We start from the raw sequence: 5,985 nt of genomic DNA, 5'->3' as shown, positions 1-5,985 counted from the left end.
CGGCATAATGACCCGCACCTCCACATCCATCACAAACGATGATTTGGCTTGTTGAAGACACGACATTGAGTTGTTGAATGGAATCTTTAGCATCTCTTTCCGCCAATTGTTGTTGGAGCAAGGCAATTTGGGCTAGCAAAACGGAGTTGTTAGAGGATTCTTCTTTACCTTTGGATGGCACAACTCGGGAATTGACATATTGGGCATCATGGACCGCCATAGATTCAATCGTGGAATGAGTAAGGTCGGTGTCAATTTGATCAAACCGCCCATTGTTGGCGGAATCAAGAATCCTTCGGGACTCGGCACAACATCCATTGTAGAATGTTATTGCTAGAAACCAATCATCTAGCCCATGATGTGGGCATTGCCTTTGAAGCTCTTTGTACCTCTCTCAAGCCTCATATAAGCTCTCAAGAGCTTGTTGACGAAATCCGGTGATTTGGCTCCTCAAAGTTTGAGTTTTCTCCGGTGGAAAAAACTTTTGATAAAAAGCAAGAGCCAAAGCCTCCCAATTGGTCAATCCCATGGCGGTGCGGTCAAGGCTATTGATCCAAAGCTTGGCCTTGTCCTTCAAAGAGAAAGGGAAATTTATCTCCCTTATTTGGGTTTGGGTGACGCCCGTTTGACGGATAATGGAGCAATAGTCACAAAAGTTTTGCACATGCAAATTGGGATCCTCCAAAAGACTTCCCCTAAATTGCTTCCTCTCCACAAGGCTAATGAAAGCCGGTTTGATCTCGAATTCCGGCGCGGTGATTTGAGTGGTTGTGATTCCGGCCGGAAGCATGGCCGCGGTGGGCTTTGAGTGATCGGAAAATTTCACCATCTTTTTGGTAATAGATGGTGATAGTGGTGGAGATGATGAACTTGAAACCTCCTCCTCTTCAAGAACTTCTAGATCGTCTGAGTAAGATTTTCTAGCACTTTCAACTTGTATAGGAGAAGTGGCTTCTTTCACTTCCTTCCAAAACTGTCGTCTTCTCCTAAAGGTTTTCTCGGGTTCGGAATCAGGTGGAAGTAATTCTCCACTACGAGAAGACCTGGGCATAAGACAACAATTTCTAGGAAAATGATAAGTAACGGTCTCAAGGAACAAGTGTTCCCCAAGACAAAGGAAAACAAGATAAAAATCAACAATTCAAAATGCAATAAAACCGTTTCCCCGGCAACGGCGCCAAAATTTGATAGGCTTATCGCGTACCTATACAAAGATAATTACCCTAAACAACAAGTTAATGTAGCAATAGGGGTCGAACACAAGGAAACGGGAATTACGTCGTGAATTGCTATGGGTAGATTTTTATCAAGGTCGACTTCGATTTGGTTTGGTTTGGTTGTTTGATGATTAATAAAAATTATGATGTAAATTATATAATAAAAGGGAGTCTAAGGGGTTCGGGTCACACATGCAAGGGTAAATATACGATCAAGATAAATTCGGTACTAATAACATTGTCAATTGCTTAGGCTTAGAGACACCCACCTTACGATATTAGTGTCAACCATAAACCGGGTCTTAGAAAAACTCTCGTCCATGACTACGTCGTCCTACTATACATGCTTTGTCTAATTCAATTCCGTGCCTCTCGACTTATAGAACGAATGAACAAACTTAATCAATTGAGTAAGGCCTTAAACAAAGATTAAACGTTATGGCACGAGCATGTGATAGAAGCAATATGAACAATATTATTATTAACCTATTTTAACATATTATATATATTTGATTTTGCATGGCTCCCCTAACTCTTAGACTAGGAGATTTAGCTACTCATATTAAAATGTAAATTGCAAACTATATTGTAAGAAATGCTAAACATGATTGTGCGATTTATATAAATTAGATGATATAACATGTGGAAGGAATAATGCTAATGTAAAATGAAAAACTTGATTATAAACTATGTGGTAATTAAAATAAGAATGTAGAGATGTAAACTATAAATAGAAATACCTTAAAGTAGAGAACTTGTATGGAAAAATAATGTATAACCAAAAGCTTGAAATATAACAATTCAAGAACTAAAAGTTTGAAGAACTACAAGCTTAACTAAATTGTAAACTAATGAGGAAACTATTGAGAGAATTGTATTTGCTTAAGGCTATGTAAGGAAAATGAGACGTAAAAATGAGATGCCTAAGCCTTGGAATGCCTCTCCTATTTATAGGAGAGGAAGAAGAAACGTAAACAATCAAGGTGCATGCGGTCCCGATCGGGGTTGGGTGGCCCCGATCGGGGTCGTGTGTTTCCGGGTATTTTCTCTTAATTCCTCACTTAATTGCTTGAGGAATCCTAAGAGCGTGATTAATGATCCTTAATGCACCCGGGTAAATGCTCTATCTATCATCTTTAGAGCTCCCAAAGAGCATCCTACGCATGTTGGAATCTTATGCTTTCCACCTTGACTTGGACTTGAACATTTGGGCTTTGACTTTGATTGTTGGCAACATTTGCATTACACATATTAATCCATCAATTTCTCCATGCAAAACCCAATCCAATGCTCCATGCTTAGTCCAACACTTGGTCTTGATTAGCTTAGTGAACTTGGTGTATAAAATGATAGGAAAAAGCCTCTAAATGCTTAGGTTCCTACAAAACCGTAACAAACACAACAATACACCTAGAACACAAGATTAGCTCAAAAATATACTAATTAAAGTATGATGAACAATAGAAACCGAGCCAAAATGAGGGGTAAAAGTATGTAAATTATGCACTTATTAGTTGATTAAAACTAAACTAATTAAACTACCCATTAACATTAAAGATGAAATAAATATAATTAAGATAAGAAAGATTAAAACTTTAAACTATACAAACTAAACAAATATAATAATAAACTAAACATTACTAATCTAACACAAGACACATTAAAAAACTATACTAAACATGAAATTAAACACGATAAAGTAATAAAGACTTAAACTTTAATTAACTAACTAGTTGAGATCTCGTGCTAAAGCACGGCATTTGTGAGGGTTAAATTAATTGAGCTTTAATTTTTACATAAATGAGCTTTAATGTATTGATTATAATGTTAATACTATTATAAAAAAAAAAGTTTATTATTCAAAGGACTTTAGATTAAGTTATTTTTGAATGAACCTATTTTTATTATTAAAAATAATGATAGCTGACTATGATGGAATAACATAATCTAATATAGGGCCAGTACTATGTTATTATAAAGTGCATATTGACCTTATAACCCAAAAACATATATAAACAGTACTAGTTTAGAACCCGTGCAAAATTGCACGGGAATATATAAAAGAATTTTAGAAAAAATAAATTCATAATGTGAAGCTTTGTGTCTAGTATCATATTTAGCCATTCAATAGGTCTTACTTGTGACGGATATCCGTCACAAGCTTGTGACGTGTTAAGTATCACCTATATGGATAGATAAAACAAAAAGTATAATGCTTAGGGAATCACAAATGACTTAACTTTATCCTCTCATGTGAGTTTTATTTGACCCGTCATAAGCTTGTGATGGATATCGGTCGTCACAAATGAGAATTTGTGTTGGCCATTACATTCAGTTTAGATATTAATTTTGTTTGTTAGTTTCCAGTTTCCACTATTTGTCTCGATCATTTATTCACCTTTCATTAAGGTATTCTTCACAAAAAATAGTACATAAGTATATTTCATAATGTAGTAGTTCCGATCTTCTATTTCCAATTAAGAATCATGAAACCCTTGGATACCCTCCGAGGAAAAAAAAAGAAATGAAATAATGTAAATAACACAAATTTTTGTGATGACATCTAGCTCAACATGAAAAAGGAAAATTTCTTATTCAAAAACACACCTTCAGAATGGTGATAAATAAAACAATTTTGTTACATTACGTTTTTACTCAAACTGTCAATATATTGTGTGACAACTTCGGCAATTCCTTGAAATTAATTCTTTGTAACATGAAATTAAACATCATACCAAAGAATTCCCAGTAAAAGCGTTAAATAATTTTTATCCAATTATACCTCGTATATAACAATACTTTAGAACATAATATGGTGTAATAAATTATCAAATACGCATGGAACTTAAGAAAACAACCCAAAAAAATTGGGAAAAAAATACCTACCCAATTAACCTGAGAAACCAGCAGAAAGGCTCTCAAAAGCAGGTATCAAGCCATTCGGGGAAAGCTTAGCTTGCTAGCCCTTGTTTTACAGAAAAACTTGCTAACTTCCCATAGTTTCAGACTTTCTATTTAAAGATGTAGGAGTAACATTCATACACTCAATACACATATACAATTACTCCCTCCATCTCGGTCAGTTGTTATACGTTGGTTTTGGCACAAAGATCAAGGAAATGGGAGATAGCCAACTACTAAATGACAAATGGAACAAATTGTGTATGAATGATCAAATTGCTCATCAAGTTTATTCTTAAAATAGAAAGAACAACAATTGATTGAATAGGACAACAAATGATTGGGGAGTACTTTACTAAGTAATTAGTTTATTTAAGTAAATATGAAAATGACAATATAAAGTTAATTGTACATGTATATTAACTTTTTTCAACAAAAATTAGTCACTACTTCAATAGCTCCAGCAAATTGCTTCAATAGCTCCAGCAAATTGCAATTTAAGTTGCATTTACATATATAAAAAAATAGTGTTGGTCTTTTATAAGGCGTTTTAACCCTAATATTATAAACAGATCCAAACACAACTCTATTAAGGGTAAAAGTGATTAGTAAAAGGTCTCGTTTTATGATAATTTATGTAAAATCTCTTTCCACAAGTATTTGTCAAAAACATATGCACATTAATGAAAATCTTTTAAAACCTCTCTCTTACAAAAGTACACTTGCCAACGTGAGAGGAAACGTACAAAATTTATATGTACACCAGCCAACGAAAACATCAGTACCTTTGTGTAGCCTTCAGAAATCTTTGTTTATGATAGAATCTTGCGGTTTTCAATTTTCATGCCTTCATATTTACATATCTTATACTCCATTTTATATATATATATATATATATATATATATATATATATATATATATATATATATATATATATATATATATATATATAGATTTGGGATCCTGTGAGAACCATCAAGATAATGAGAACTGTGAGAACCTCTCACAACCCTTAGATCTTAGACAAACAAGGGCTGAGATTATACTTATTTTTCTAACCAATCTCCCTAATTTTCTATCATTATACGTTTTGTTTACTCTTACTCCTTCCTCCTTCATCTGACCTTTTTCCTCGAGCACCATTACTATGATTTCGACTAAATTAGTCCATACATGCGACTTCAATTTGACTTCCTTCTTTGTTCTAGCTGATTTCATCATCGATTTTTCTTATTTCGAGCAGATTAAAATTTAGGTAAATCCTCAATTTCCCCAATTTCTTTCTTATTCCTCAATGTTTATGATTTTTATGATTCAAATTATTTGATTAGGGTAGCATTCGTGACTTCTTTCTTTTGTTTTTAACTTTCAAATGTCGTTCGATTAAAGTTTCCTGCATTTTATCGAAGATCTTGCTGTTTCCTAATTAATTGAAGAATATCGAAATAATCGTGCTTCATTCAGGTAAGTTTTTTTAATCTTATAAGCTAATTAATTATTCTCAAAGTTTATTCCAGTTCATCTCCATCATGTGTGATCTTGTTATGCTATTCTCGTTGATTTGAAGCAAAGACTCGTCTTTGTCTCTTTGACAATAACCTCGTCGATAGGGAGACATTCAGTTAATAATTGTGTTACTGTTCATTTGTTGCTCCAATTATGTAAGTACTTTGCAATTCCAGTAAGCCGGATACATTTTATGAGTGCATTTTCTTAGTCATGTGAATTTTTTATGAAAATGATGTTTGTTGAAGTTAAGTGTTCAAATTGTAAAGGCTATAGTTAACGAGAATCGTGTTAGTCAATTTAGGTATTAGTTTTAGGGCGTGTTTGGATAACAAATGTGGAGGGATAGGATGAGGATGG

At 33.7% G+C, this 5,985-nt stretch overlaps 1 non-coding gene across 1 annotated transcript; it reads left to right on the top strand.

Annotated features, from left to right (window-relative positions):
• Window positions 1-350: 350 nt before the first annotated feature.
• Window positions 351-457, top strand: LOC141589361 (small nucleolar RNA R71). The gene has a single exon (XR_012520303.1). It is a non-coding gene; the product is annotated as a small nucleolar RNA R71 (small nucleolar RNA).
• The last annotated feature ends 5,528 nt before the right edge of the window (window positions 458-5,985 follow it).

This window comes from Silene latifolia, chromosome 6 (genome assembly GCF_048544455.1).
Source record: "Silene latifolia isolate original U9 population chromosome 6, ASM4854445v1, whole genome shotgun sequence".
Taxonomy (NCBI): Eukaryota; Viridiplantae; Streptophyta; class Magnoliopsida; order Caryophyllales; family Caryophyllaceae; genus Silene; species Silene latifolia.
Note: the sequence above shows the minus strand (reverse complement) of the source record. Positions and strands in the feature narration are given on the sequence as shown.